The sequence below is a fragment of the Coffea arabica genome, chromosome 4c, assembly GCF_036785885.1.
Source record: "Coffea arabica cultivar ET-39 chromosome 4c, Coffea Arabica ET-39 HiFi, whole genome shotgun sequence".
Taxonomy (NCBI): Eukaryota; Viridiplantae; Streptophyta; class Magnoliopsida; order Gentianales; family Rubiaceae; genus Coffea; species Coffea arabica.
The window spans coordinates 26,753,492-26,769,138 of NC_092316.1; positions in this window are offsets into that span (position 1 = coordinate 26,753,492).

Consider the following 15,647-nt stretch of genomic DNA (forward strand, 5'->3'; position numbering starts at 1 on the left):
ACTTCTCCAATTTTCAAGCTTCCAACTAGCTCAAATCCTCCAAAACAATTGCTTAAATTTGTTTCTACTCCATAAAATCCCTCCATTTGGTGCTAGTAAGTGATTTTGTGGAAGTGTTCAAGGAAGCTAAGGTGTCCTACAACTCTCCCTCTCTTGTGTTCTCGGTAAGTGGTGTTTGAACTTCCTCCTACACTTAATGAAGCTTAAGTTGTGCTTAGTGGTAGCTAAAGTGCTGAAATTTGTGGTTTATTTCTTGGTTTGAGATGAATTGGTGAAGTTTTTAATTTATTGGTGATTTTTCTGATTTAAATTGATCAAGATGCTGTGGCTATCCATGATGATTGAAAATGGTATATAATGATTCTAGAAGGTGGGAAAAGTGGAAGATTACAAGTAATTTCTGTTTTGGAAGAAATCTGGAAAATTAGGGTTCTTTGGTTCTTCATTCTGTGCGAAATTTTAGGTCATAGATAGAGGCCGAATTGGCCTTAGCTCAAAACATAAAAGTTGTAGGGAATGATATTTTATAGGTGTCTACAAAATTTCAGGTCAATCAGAGTAGTGTAAAATGAGATAAGTCGAAATTACTATTGCTGTTCTGGTTTTACCCGAAATTGGGATTTGCTTCTGTAATTGGTTGTTTTGGTCTGGATTGCTTCCGAATGAGTTGTTGAGGCCTTCTGATGAAATTTAGCCCTGTTTCTTAGCTTTCAACGGGTTTTGGAATTTCTGGATTTGACCTTGTAGAGCCTGAGTTATGATATTTCCGCTAAAATGCGTTTTGGTGAATCTGTTTTACATTTTGATGTAGTATCTTGCATTTTTGACCTGTTTGCACTCAAAACTGGGTTGAGTGACCTTCTGTGATGTTGTATCCCTGTCTTTTAGCTTCGAAATGGTGGGTCTTATACCTTCATCCGATAATTCTAGGGCATTTGGTGCCATTACCGCAAAAAGAGGTCAAAAACTGTTTTTTCAAGGCCAAAGCTAATTGCATTTCCGAATTTTCTGGTTTTCTCTAATGTTTGTATATGTTTATGGAACCCTATTGGGGTCATATTTGGCATTGATTTATGATTCGTTATCGAGTCTCATTGTACTTGTTTACATGTTTTAAGGCTTACTCTTATTCCGGTCATTTCCTAGCTAACTTTTGTACTTGTACTACTTTGAGCCTAGTGAACGGCTTTTGGGAAATGAGATGAATTTTGTGTGAGATGTTGGGACTGATTTGAGGAAATAATGAAGCCATGATGGCTGGAAAATAGGTAAAAACAAGGGATATGCTGCCGAAATTTTACTTGAAGGCTAGTTGGATTTACTTGTGATTTGAGCAAAGGGCTTTTGGGTTGTTTGCGCCTAGGTCTTCATGTTACCTTTTCGTTTCCAAGAAAATCATGTTTTCCACCCTTGCATTAGTATTTATTTGGCAAGGCGTACGACGTGTAGTCGAGCCTCACATGTGCATTCTGTTTACTCGATTCTGGAAGTGAAACCTTCAATTGGTTTATTTTGATTATTTTAGGGTTTCTTGGCGATTAAGGCCAATCTGAAGTGAAAACTTTTGAAGTTGAGCCGGTGAGTGTACCACTTCCCTCCATTGCTGTTTAACTTGATTTCTGCTCTGCAATCTGTTTATTTGTTTGAGACGAGGGTGTACTTTATCACACTCGTTCTCTTGTCTGTTCATATGCCAATTTACTATACAAAATTTGAATCTGTTATCTGTGTCTGCATCTGTTCGGATTTCCATGACCTATGAGCTCAGTCCTATGGCTAAGTTATTCGAGTCGGGCCGGCAAGGGCCTGGACGATTAGATAACGAACCACGGTTGTCTGTTCGGGGATTTTGGGTATTGAGACCCTTGATTCCGGGTATACTCGAGTATTACCATTTTGTTCGTTTGAGGTGAGCGGGCCCGGTAAAGGGGTGTTTGGTGGACGGAATTCGGTGCGAAGTGGGTCTACGGACGCGTTGGTTCTATATACGTTGACGGAGAGTCAACCGGTTTGGATCAAGTACTGCGCTGGAAATTTGGCTCCTGAGAGCCACCTGTATCCTTCCTATGTGAATCATTAGTTACTTTACTTTACATCTGGCATGTGTATCTGATTTGTTAAATGTGAAATGCCATGATTTTAATGCTATCTGTTTGGTACTTCATTGAGCGCAAGCTCACCCCATTCTGTTCCTTTTGTTTTCCTTACAGCAAAATAAACCCTTTTGGTCTGGATTTGACAAATGGCTGCCAAATTGAGCCAGTTGAACATATCTTCTGTATAGCTCATGTATTAAAACCCTAAGTGTACTTTTGGGGCGTTTTCTCTTTTGATTTGGCAAACTGTGTATATGTATTAACTTTGGAAATCTTTTGTTTGTCATTTTGGATTGTAATCGCTAAAGTTCAGATGTGAATGTTTGCGTGCTCTTTCGGTTGGGTTCTGACAGGTCGGTTACTATCATGGCCGACTCCGGATTTCATTTTTCTTATTTTGGATTATTTTGCCATTTTGACTTGCTTACGCTCGTTGGTAAGTTCCGGAACGCATTAGATAGGTCTAATCTGCACCGTTAGTCCTGGCGAGAGCTGGGCAGGCGACCCGCCGAACCCTCTGGTTCGCCTTAAGGGGAGGTGGGGCCGTCACAACTTTTATGATAAAAATATTGAGAGAGTTTTCTCCATAGCTTTCGAGCAAACCTTGAACAACTTAGAGTTATACTCTAGTGTTCTTGTTCGGCTTATCAATTCAAGAATCGCACTTGAATTGTGGCACTTTCTACACTTGCCTGAGGTTCACTAATTCGTTTGGTTACGGGTTGATATAATATCAACAAGTTCGTAGTCACGAGGATTAGAGGGGTCGTAGGGTTTCCGCTGCTACCGTTCTTGCGTTCGAAGTCAAATCCAACAAGTGATCTTGGGTCGCGAATCTTCTCTCCAACGAGATTCGTATCAGCTTCAAAAGTTTCCTTCCAAATGATGACTTTGGTCATCGTCAGATCCTAATAACAACCCAGGTAAAACAATTATGGTTTCCCCCATCCAAAACCCCAGGAAACGGAATACACAAATGAGGCTCGACTACAAGTCGTATGCCTAGTCAAGTTAACTACTAGGGCAAAGAAATAACAATGTGGGTTTGGAGTAAAAAGGTAGCGGTTGGTCTTAAAACATGAACAGCCCTAGGACCTTTCATTTCTAGCCAAAATCAACCCAAACTCAAAGGAATCAAGTAACCTTAAAATTTTGGACAGCATGCCCTTTGTATTTAGCTAATTTCTAGCCATTTATGACTTCATTATTTTCCTCAATTCAGCCCCAAAATCACACATAAGAAATATTAACACAATAGCCCTTCAACTAGGCTCAATGTTATCCAAGCACAAGACAAGTCTAACAATGTGACCGAAAACCAATTTTAAAGGCAAATAGCTAAACAGCAGATTTGACGTCATATAGCATTTTGGTCACAACTGAAGCTATGCCTATCAGTTTGGGGTACACTTTATACCATTTTGAACGTAAGACAAAGGGTTACAACTTTCATGAAGACAACTCAACCCAGTTCATAGTTGATCTAGGTCTAATTCGCAGATTACAGAACCAGAATTTCATTGTCAGTCTGGTTGTCAGCACTGGATTTAAATGGCAATAAGTCAGGCTACAAAAGTACGGTTGAGGCGTTTTCAGATGCATTGGAAAGCTGAAACATAGGACTACAATTTTCATGTTTTGGCCAAATGTTTATTTGATACAGATCAAAGTGAAAAATGAAGCCAGAAATGTGAAATCTCAAAACTGTCCGTGAAATAGGGCATTTGGCAGTCAGGGGTATGTTGGTCATATTATATGCTACAGTACTCAGATTGAGCTGAAAATTTGCAGGCAACTCTATAACTCCATTCCCTACAACTTTTATGTTTTAACATAGGCCTGATTTGGCCTCTAACATGGATGAACTACACAGGTCAGAAACAGGACAGCTAGCTCCCTAAAGCTTGAAATCAACCACACAAGCTGGAATTTTTGTAAGCAACCAAAACCAACATATAAAAAGCTTCAATTTTACACATAACAAAGCTATCATTCCATGGTCATCACTAATCATGACATGAGGGCAGAAAATTCACCATAAAAACTGAAATTTATCATAACACTACAACCCATGAAATTTCTTACAAAACTACATATTTAACAACTCTACTTCACTAATTTGTAATTATTAAGAGCAAAGAGGGATTTCTAGACAAGTTACCTTGGAACCTTAAGAAAGATGGTAGCTTAGGGTTTCTTCTTCCAAAATCACTCCACCAAAAGCTCTAAACCTTCTTAGTGAGTAACTTTTATGGAGTAGTTTGCAATTAAATCAGTTGGAACTCAAGATTTGGACAAGAAATTGAAGAACAAGATGGAGTTTCTCTCCCTTTCTCTCCCTCAAAGTTTCAGCTAGCACAAGGTGAAGAAATAAAGGAATTTTGGTCAATTTTGGAGTTTTAGGAAAGGTAAGAAACCTTGGGTCAAAATTGGTTGGATTGCCGCCACTTGTCACAACAAGATTGAATCTTAAAATTGTCTTTTCTCTCTCTTATTCTTGGTCAAAGATTGTGGCTGGTTTAAGGGATATTTTAGGGTTAATTAGCTGAAATAAAAGCAAGGATATTAAGGTAATAAAGTAGTGTTCAAGTGGTGTACTCACTCGGTAGCAAACGGTGCATGTCGGTTGAAGCTTATTTTCCTTAACTCGCGTGTACTAATGTTTTCACTTATGATTCACTCACTTATTATTAACACTTCTAATCACACATTTTTTCTTATATAAAACTCACTCGTAACCACCAAATTTAGTACACACACCTTACCAAGTGATCACACGGCCAAAATACGCGAAAACCCTAATTTACGCTAACTATAAAACTAAAGGTACAACTCTTAAATCTTTTATTCATTACAACTATTGAGGGAGTAAATGAGTAGTAAAACTATCGTAAAGTAATTGAGTCAAAATAAAAGGAAATTTTAGTCACATTTTTGTATTTAGTAGAAGTAAAAAGGTCTTGGTCAAAGTCCACCATCCATTGGTTTCGCGACAAATGGTGCACTAGGGTTTATTCTCATCCTTTTGGCTACCAATGGTTAATTTACCTAACTAACCTCTAATTATCCCGGAGCACCTTGTCAAAATAATATTCCCTAATACAACTTCACCTAGTCGTCAAAATTTTATCGCACTAACGGGTCCCACGTCCAATATACACTACTAACGTCACATAGACTAACTTGTACCGGAAAAATGTCATAACAACTAAATTTCCTTATAAAATCTCTCAAAAATTAATATAATAAAGAAATTTTCAGGTTCTCACAGATTATCCTTTCTTATATGTATATATTGATGATATCCCAATAGCATTAGATTCAATAGATGAACATTTAGAGCATTTAAATATATTTTTTAATTTATGTCTAAAACATGGAATTGAATTATCAGAAAAGAAAGCAAAAATTGGATTAAAAGAAATTAATTTTTACGTCTAGAAATAAATGGTGATGGAATAAAGACGCAACTACATATTTTAGAAAAATACAAGCATTTCCTGATAAACTAGAAGATAAAAAAATTGCAAAGATTTTTAGGTACATTAAATTATGCATCAGATTTTATCTACAATTTAGCGAAAAAAAGAAACGAACTACAAAAATTGGTGAAGAAAAATAATAAATATGAATTTTCTAAAAATCATATAGCTCTAGTAAAGGAAATAAAAGAGTAATGTAAAAATTTATCATTTTTTATTTTATGATATGATGAAAAGAATTTTATACTAGAAACTGATGCTTTCGAGGAAGTATATTATGTAGATATGTTAATTGAGTGCAGTTTTAAAGACAGAAAATAATTTATTATGTAGATATGCATCATGAATGTTTTCAGATATAAAAAAAAGATATTATATAAATGAAAAAAATGCTTGCATTAATAAGAGGATGTTATAAATTTTACCTCCTTTTATTATCAAAGAAATTTTAAGTTACGAATGGATAATTCTCAAGTAAGAGTGTAAAAACCCTCACTTAAATTATAAATTCTCCTAAATCACTTGCATTACCCGAAGACTAAATAAATTGTAACATTTCCTTGCATTGCATTGTATTGCCTTTCTACATGAATTGTAACATCTCCTTAAATTGACATCATTTTATTTCATTATATGCACTAGAACCAAATACCTTTTAATTGTGTTTTAAACCTTATGTGAAAGTTTAAGGGTGCTAATTAGACATTTGAAGCACTTGGAGGGAAGAAACATTATTTGGCAAAGTTTAAGGAAAGGATTGGCCAAGATAGGTCCAAGTGTCAATGTCCCAACCACTCAAACAAATTGACCAAGGAAATTAGCAAAATTTAAGCCTTTTGGCTCCATTTTTTTCTTTGCTTGGTTGGTCCTCTTGAGCTCCAAAGAGAGAAGAAAAATTCCATTTCCTTGCTTGAAACCCTAGCTTGGACTTTGAGGAAAACCAAAAAGAGAAGGAACCTTAGTTAGTTTGAGTAAACTATCTTCAAGGCTTGCTTGTGATTCAAGCTTAGAACTCTTTCTTTGGTGGAATTTTGGGTGGTTCAAACTTCATTTAAGAGAGCTAATTGATCCTTAAACCCTAGCTTTATTGTTTAATATCAAGTGTTTAAGGTATTGATGACAAACTAGAAGTTGGGTTGATGTTGTTTGTGGTTAAATTCTTTGAGCTAAGTGGAAGTAAGGTTGGATGTATGGCATGCCATGTGTTTGATTCTTTGCCTAAACTTTGTTGTGATTTTCCTTGATGTATTAGCATGTTAATGAAGCCTCTTAATGTTAGAAATAACTCTTGAAATGTTGGTTAAGTTAAAAATAATGAAAGGATGGAGTTTGGTGGTGAATGTGAGCTTGGGACTGTTCTCTTTTCTCCTTGCTAGCTGGCCATGGATTGGATGTAACAGCCCCACCTCCCCCTAAGGCGAACCAAAGGGTTCGGCAGACCGCCTGCCTAACTCTCGCCGGGATTCACTACAGTTCTCAAATAAATGTGAAAACACATAAGACCACAAGAACAAGTGTAACAATAATTCCAAACTTAAAACATATACTTGTATACATTTCTATCTCAAAAGGAATACAACTCAAATATACAAAGGTTCTCAATTCTTCACACATCTAACCCTTGCCAAGCGCTAGGGCGAGAACCATTACAAAAATTCAAAAGAACTAGACTAGGCTAGTCTGTACAGATCTCTCGTCCTTGCTCGCATCCCCTGTTAAGGAAAACAAAACTAATGGAATGAGCTAAAAGCTCAGTGAGGTTCCAGACACATAATCAACTTAAACAAGGATATTAGTCATGTAATAACAAGTAATCCAGGAAACATTTACAATATAAAGCAATGATAACACATTTATTAAAAGGATACATGCTCACATGGAGCCTTTCATTCTTTCATTCACCTTTCTTTTCTTTATTCTTCCAATCATTTTAAAATGCATTTTGTAAGTGAAAACCCCTCCATTGACATTGTCACTCGTTCATTCATTTCATTCTTCCTCCTTCTGGACATTGGCCAGACTCCACCTGACAACATGGTAATACTCGAGTATACCAAACTTTCACCCAAGATCACCAAATCACTCGACCGAGTCCTCTTCTGGCTCGAGTCGACCGGCAATGAATGGCAAGGGCCCAGTTCAACCACAAGGCTTACATTCATGCACAACTACCGTATAATCAAGTAATCATTGAAAATTTCACATTTATTTAGGTCGAGTGCGATAAAGTACACACTCGCCTAGCAAAACTCAATTGCAGCAATCATTAAAACAATTAATAGTTAATTAATGGTCAATTTGCTATTTGGAACATCACTGAGTTTTAGCTCACTCTATTAGTTTTGTTTTCTTTACAAGGGGTACGAACGAGGCATGAGACGTGTATAGACTAGCGTAGTCTAGTTGTTTTGAATTTTGTAATTGTACTTACACTAGTCGCTCGATTAGGGTTGAATGTATTGAGAACTTAAATATTTTGATGTATTTGGAATTGTATGGATGGTTGAGATAGAAAAGAATGTATTTGTATGTTCGAAACTTGGGAACCATTAATTCGTTTATTATTGAGGTTGCATCCTATTTTATTTGATGTGAGTGAGTGAGACCTGGCGAAAGCTGGGTAGGCGGTCCGCTAAACCCTAGAGTACGCCCCAAGGGGAGGTGGGATCGTCACAGATGGTATCAGAGTTCTTAATGAGCTCAAGCCAAGTCATAGATGGTATCAGAGTTCTTAATGAGCTCAAGCCAGGAGAGGGCTCTCGGACTGTGGGGAATGGCCTATTTAGTGTTGAATTAATTACTATTGTTAAGAGAACTAGATATGTATGTCAGGTAGGAATCTCAAATATAGGTGAGTTACTCTTGGGACTGGCCAGCCTGAGCTGTGAATTATCCTATTGTCAGATTCTTGTACCCGAATACCAGATATTTCATTCAATGGTGTATTTGCAAATTGTGAAGAATTTAGTATATTGCATTATGATGGGACTAGAAAGCATGATTAAATTTGGCAAAGTAGAATCGAAAGGACCAAGTCTAGTTTTTGAAAGTTAAAAGTGAAGAGCCAATAGTGAGATCTTGAAGATTAGTGCCAATTCTATTTTTAAGATGAATAATTTTAATAGTCATTCAATGGTCAATGGAATATATGCCATCTCTTACCCAAAATATAGGTTTAGACTTAGAATTTGAGTGAAATCGTAGTTTAAGTAAGAACTATGCAGTTGTGAATAGTTTTAAACCTTGAGGAGAGTTTTCAAAATTGAGGTGAGAGAAGTTTGACGAATTTGCCATGTGAGGTGAGTTCTCGATAACATTGTGGCTCCTTAAATTTTATTGGAGGATTATTTGGGGCTAATGTCCAATAGGATAAAGATAACTAGTTGTTAGGTTATTAGAAAAGCCAATGTATGAAATGTTTGAGATCATGTAGAATACTTAAGAGCCATTGATGTACTTAAGTAATGATCATATTATTTGATTTGATATTAGACGTAGTAGAACTACAATTTACTAAGGAATTTTGATTAGTGTTAGTGATGGGGTAATTGGATTAGTAAATGCACTTGAACGATTGCCACCTTGACTATGTTGGGATGATTATACACAGTAGTCAGTATAAAATAAATGTCTATCAATGGATAAGAGTAATTCAAGACTCAAGTTAATGGTGCTTTAACTATTAAGGCAAGGCTTAGATGGATGAAATAAGAAAATGAATTATTTTGCAGTGGAATTCAGAGAAATGTAATATATGGAGTAGGTGGTGATTATTAGGGCAATGATGTTATGGTGAATCGTTGCAGTTTATGAGTCTAAAGAAATATTTATCGTAACATGTTTACAAGTTGTGGATATAACAATTATTGGTAACAAGAAGCAGGAAAGGGTGAGAACATGAATAATATGTTAAAGTTAGTAAATTTGATCTATTTGTCAGCTCATACGTTTAGAAGAAAAGACAGACTAATGATGAAGCCATGACTTGATAGATCTAGTGAATGGGATGATATTATTGGGATATTTGAACATAAAAAAAAAACTGAACTTTTGTGAATAAAGGTAGGAATTTCAGGGATCTACCAGCTCTATTATGGATACAAACCAATAGGTTGGGATGATTGAGTCGGAACTTTGCCATGTTTGGATATTGAATGTACTTAAAAAGACTTGTTTGACTTCTTAAGTGTACCTGAGCTTCATATATGTGGTAATTGACTTTGTTATATGTTTATCTCAATTCATATCTTTTGATGATTACAAAACATTTGGATGTTACTAATACTTTTTGTAGAGATCCTTTTCAGAAATGACACCAAACAGGAAAAGAAGATCAAAGAGAATGAAGAGTGCTGAGGATGATGTCGGACGCACAAAAGGAGATTATCGGACATCGGACATCCTTTGAGTATCTTCGAACGTGTGAAAAACTCAGACTCGGACGTCCGAATAAGACAAGCCAGGGCTTCTATGATTACTGATCATGATCGAACGCTCAACACCTGAGTATCGGACGTCCGACAACCGTTGCTGCTCTTCGGACGCAACACTCTGGACGCATCGGCCGTCCGAAGGAATTGAAGAAGAAGTTCCAAGTGTGCATCCTACCCTCGGACGCATGATGATAAGGGATCGGACGTCCTAAGAGATTCAAGAAAACTTCCAAAACTCATTGATCTCGTTCGGACGCATAAAAACTAAACATCGGACGTCTGACAGCACCAACTGCTAGTTGACTCTTCAGTTGCCTTTTGCCCGTTGACAGTATTAATTGAAGAATTTTCTGGTCTCCTATAAATAGAAAAAAGTCAACCACCTCAGGAGAACTTTGCACATCAAGTCTACATCAAATCGTGAGTGATTCAAGTGTTAGAATACTCTAAAGGAACATTTGTACTCTTAGCTTGTGCAATCTTCTTGTAGTTTTTCAAGTGTGACACGGCTTTTTCAATAGTGTAGCTTAGTAAGGATTCTTCGTGTGTTTGTAAAACTTCCTTGCTTGACCAAGTGTGGTTTGGGGTAAGAAGGAAGTGATCCCTCCCTTATACACAAGATATTGGTTGCAAGACAGTTCAACTTGAAGTAACTTGGTATATAAAAGTGTAATTCAAACCTCAGTTGTGTTTGAAGCCTGGTTTGTTTCTCTACTTTCATTTACTGCTTTTCTACATAAACTGTTCTCCTCTTCATCTCACGAATACCTGTGCTCTCTTGTTATCTGGCCCATTGGGTGGTCTTTGAAAAAAGAAAGGTAGACTTTTAAAAAAGTGGCCTATATCTTAGCTGTTTTTTTGAAAACCTAATTCACCCCCCCTCTTAGGTTGTCTTCGATCCTTACAATTGGTATCAGAGCTTGGTCTCCTAGAGATTAAGCTCAAGCGGCTTGGAGTAAAAATGACAACCAATCATGCCATGTTTGTTGAGGGACAATCGGTCACTTGACCTCCCATGTTTACTGGTTCCAATTATGTTAGTTGAAAAGAAAGAATAATTATCTTCTTGCAATCCATTGATATTGAGCTATGGTTTATTGTGAATGAAGAACCGCATGATGCTAACTTTCTTGATGCAGAAACAGGTTTGTTATGGCCAAAAACAAGAGCTGAGATGAATGCTCAAGATAGAACCAATCTCACATTGAATGCCAAAGCCATGAATGTTCTTTATAGTGCCTTAGACTCAAATGAGTCAATTAGAGTAAAAGGATGTAAATCTGCCAAAGAAATGTGGGATAAGCTAAGAGAAATTCATGAGGGTAGTGACAACGTGAGAGAACAAAAAAAGTCCATTCTGGTCACTAAGTATGAATCTTTTAAGATGGAGCCTCATGAAAACATCGACAAAATGTATTGTAAATTCAATGATCTGATCAAGGATTTAGAGGTGCTTGAGAAGGAGTACTCTCTAGGTGAAAAGAACAGGAAAATTCTGAATGCTCTATCAAAGGATTGGGAAAGCAAAGTGACTGCCATAGAGGAAGCCAAGGATCTAAACTCCTTATCCATTGAATCTCTGATTAACTCTCTAACTTCTTACGAACTGAAACTTAAATCTAAGATGCAGGATGAAGAAGACACAAAAGGAAGAAAGAGTATTGCTCTGAAAGCTTCACAAGATGAAGATGAAACAGCTTCACAGGATGAAAATGATTTGGAAGGTGATGACAGTGATGTTGCACTCATCACAAGAGGCTTCAAAATATTTCTCAACAAGAGAAGATTTAAGAAAGACGGATCCAGCAATTCCTTCCCAAATCAGTCTAATGACTTCAGAAACAGAGGGAAACTGGAGTTCAACATGAAGCTAACTGATAAATATTTTGAATGTGGCCAACCAGGACACTATGCAAATGAGTGTCCAATGAAGAAAAAGAAGGAAAACAAAGTTGAACGAAAACCAAAGTTCAACAATTTCCAGATTACCTGGAATGATTGCAACTCAGAAGGCGAAGTTGAAGAAGAAGAGGAATCTGCTCAAGTGGCTTTCATGGCCATTGGAGATGAAGAGGTAACACAATGCAACTCTCAAACCGATAGTGATAGTGAATCTGATGATGATGTTAACTCTTTTCTAGAAAAAATGCATAACAGCTTGAAAGAATCCTATGTTAAAAACAAGGAACTAAAGCAAAAAATTAGCTTTCTAATACAAGAAAATGCAAATCTTTTTCAACAAAACAAGTGTCTTAAGCATGAAAATGATAACCTGAAAAGGACTGAAACTGATATGCTTGCTGAACTTTACAAAAAGAAAAATTTCTGTGACACACTCAGAAGTGAGCAATGTAGCTTAAGAAAAAGGATGGATGATTTATGTCAATTGTTACACCATTTGAAACAGAACCATCTTCAAAAGAATGACACTGTACCTTATGTTAATACTCATCAAATAAGACTGAATCAAAATGCAAATGAGTTTGCTATTCACAGGAGAAGGCAAGTCAGATTCATTAAACCTGTTCATTTGATTGATCCAATGTCAGTATGCAATTTTTGTTGTCAATTTGGTCACATGAATAGTAACTGTTATGTTAAGAAAAACATGAGGAATGGCATGAGATGCATGTGGGTAGTTAGACATAAGACTAACTCTCAAGGACCCAACATGTAAAGGGTACCAAGTATTATCTTGTGGGTTTGTGTGTAGGTGAATCAGGATAACATTGCTAAAGAATCAAAATGGTTCATTGATAGTGGATGTTCAAGACATATGACTGGTGATGCATCACAATTCATTAAACTCAAGCAAAAAGCAAGTGGAAAGGTAATGTTTGGAGATGATAACAAAGCCAAAACTGTTGGTATTGGTGATGTTGGTAAGAATGGTCAAACCTTTATCCACAATATTCTTCTCGTTGACAATCTGAGCTACAATTTATTAAGTGTTAGCCAATTGTATGATAGGAATCTGTTTGTATTGTTCAAAAAGCTTGAATGTCTAATATTTGACTCAAAGTTCAATATTATTTTCAAAGGAAAAAGAGTTAATGATGTCTATGTAGTTGTTCTTGAAAAAATTGATTCCTCCTATCTCAAATGTCTCAAAGTAGCAAATGAGGACCCATGGTTATGGCATAGAAGGCTGTGTCACTTCAATATGGATTTGCTAAAAGAAATATCTAAAAAGGAACTTGTTAGAGGTCTCCCAAAAATCAGATTTGAAAAGGACAGGATTTGTGATGCCTGCCAATTTGAAAAACAAGTCAAGGTTTCTTTTAAACCCAAGAAATGTGTCTCTACTTCAAAACCACTTGAACTTTTGCACCTTGACCTGTTTGGTCCTACACAAACTACAAGCTTTGGTGGTAAGAGATATTGTTTTGTGATTGTTGATGATTATTCTAGATATACCTGGGTGATATTCCTTGCTCATAAAGATGATGCCTTTAAGAATTTTACCTCATTATTGTAGACACCAAATTTTTGGTGTAATTTCATTTTTATTTTTTTTTTTAGTTTTTTATTTGTCGTGTTAGTTTTATTCGCTTTTTAGTTTTTAGTTTCTAGTTTTATTTTTTTTATTTTAAGTTTTTTGCATAGAATTTCTTGAAAAGGAAAAGAAAAAAAAAAGAAAAAGAAAAAAAAAGAAAAATAGCAATTTTGTTTTATTTAGCTTTATTTATCTATTTTTAGTCAATTTTACTTAATTTATCTTTTATTTTTGTTTATTGATTGTTTGGTTCTTTTAGAAAAGAGAAAATGATGGAAAATAGAAAATGATTTAATTTGTTGTTAAGAAAAATGTTTTGCTTAAATTGTTGTTTTTTTTTACTTTACTTAATCTTATTGCCAATTTAGTTTATTTTTTTTCTTTTCTTTCAAAAAAAAAAAAAAAAGTTAGGCGGCATGCAAGCTGCGTATTGTCGCAGCTTGCAAACAGAGAATTGGGTAGCCCCTTTAGCTGTAATTTTAGGAAAATGGCTGAGGGTTTTAGGGGTTGGAAGTTCCCGTATAAAAGAAAAGAAATGCAAGAGGAATGGGTTTTTTTTGGAACAGCCGCAAGGGGAAGAGGGGGATTTTTTACGGCTAAAACAAAAGAAAGCAGAGAGAGTTTGAAGGGTGGAAGAACGGCAAAACAAAAAGGAAAAGACTGGGTCTTTGAGGGCTGAGGAGAGAAAATAGCTAGCAGGGACCGAGAAAGAGCTAAGGAGAGAGGGGAGTCTGGGGGAGACCGAGAGAGAAAAAACAAAGCGCAAGAAGAAATCTGGAAATCTGTGGCGGCAGAGGAAGAAAAAACCAGAGGTTGAAGCTACGGGGAGAGGAGAGTAGCGGTGCACAAAGTCAGACGGCTAAGAAAAAGAAAACAAGGCTGAGATAGAAAATCAAAAGAGGGATAAAGAGCTGGGGGGTGTGACAAAAAGAAAAAATCGAAAAGAACCGAGAGGGAACCAAGCAAGGGGCAAAAGGATAACAGCGAAAAGAGGAGAAGCAAGATAATCAGGTACCGGCGCTGGTTCCGCTTCGGCCGTTGCTGCTGTCTCTGCCGCTGAGAAGAGTAGAGGAGTCAGAAAAAAGTGAACTTGGACGGTGGGCTGAACAAAGACTTCATCTTCCGAACATATCAAGCTACGACCTGCTTTGCTCCAAAGGCTAGAGGTAATATTTCATTTGTTTTTCTGTCCATAGATCATTAAAATCATGTTAGAAAGTTGAGATTTTGCTGCGATGCTTGTTTCTGTTTGCCCTCTACCGTGGACGTTTTGCTTGTAAATCTGTCGGTGGGGGAAAGAAACTAAAACTATGGGTTTTATATTGTGAATTTTCCAAGTAAGAATCTGCAAGTGGGTTTAATCTGAGGTTGTTTTCAATCATGCGAATGTTCTATTCATTTTTCATGGCGCGAGTTCGGCATCAGGAAATGTCGCGCCCCATTTTTTGATAAATAAAAATAATGGTTTGACAAAGATGTTTTTAATTCAATTGTGATTGGAAAATGATTTTTGTGAGTTGAAAAGACATGGGTCTCAATGGGACTTGGAAAGCGACGATTTGACCCAAAAAATAGTTTTAAAAAGGGTTTGAAAAGAAAAGTTTGGAGTCGCCACTTGGTAATGATTTAAGGTGTACCAAATCACCTAAAAATGAGATTTAAAGCCAAGTAGTAATAAACCCTTTTTAAAACGACTCCTAGTCCACGTAAGCCAAAGAAAAAGGTTCGGGAGTCACGTTTGACAAAGGGGAAGGCAAGGATAGAATCCAAGGCACCCCTTTGACCTAGCCAAGGCTAGTTGCGCGACTTAACCTTACCTTTCCTAAACTCTCTACCCAGGGTATGTATTGCATGTTGGATTATGCCTATATGAATGCAAAAACGAAAAAATGCAATCCTAAATTCTACGATGTCTCTCGTGAGGTTTTTGGTCCCAAACCACATGAATTGTGGCGGCCAATAAAGGGAAACCTCATAGAGGTCGATTGATGCAAATGGTGACTCAAGTGCAAGTGTGCAAGTGTATGAAAAGATTCATGTATGAAATGGTGTAAAAAAACAAAGTGTTTGTGTGCGCATGTGTAAAGAAAGTGCACGTGTGAACTTGGATGAAAAATCAAAGTATTAGTGTGTGAGTATG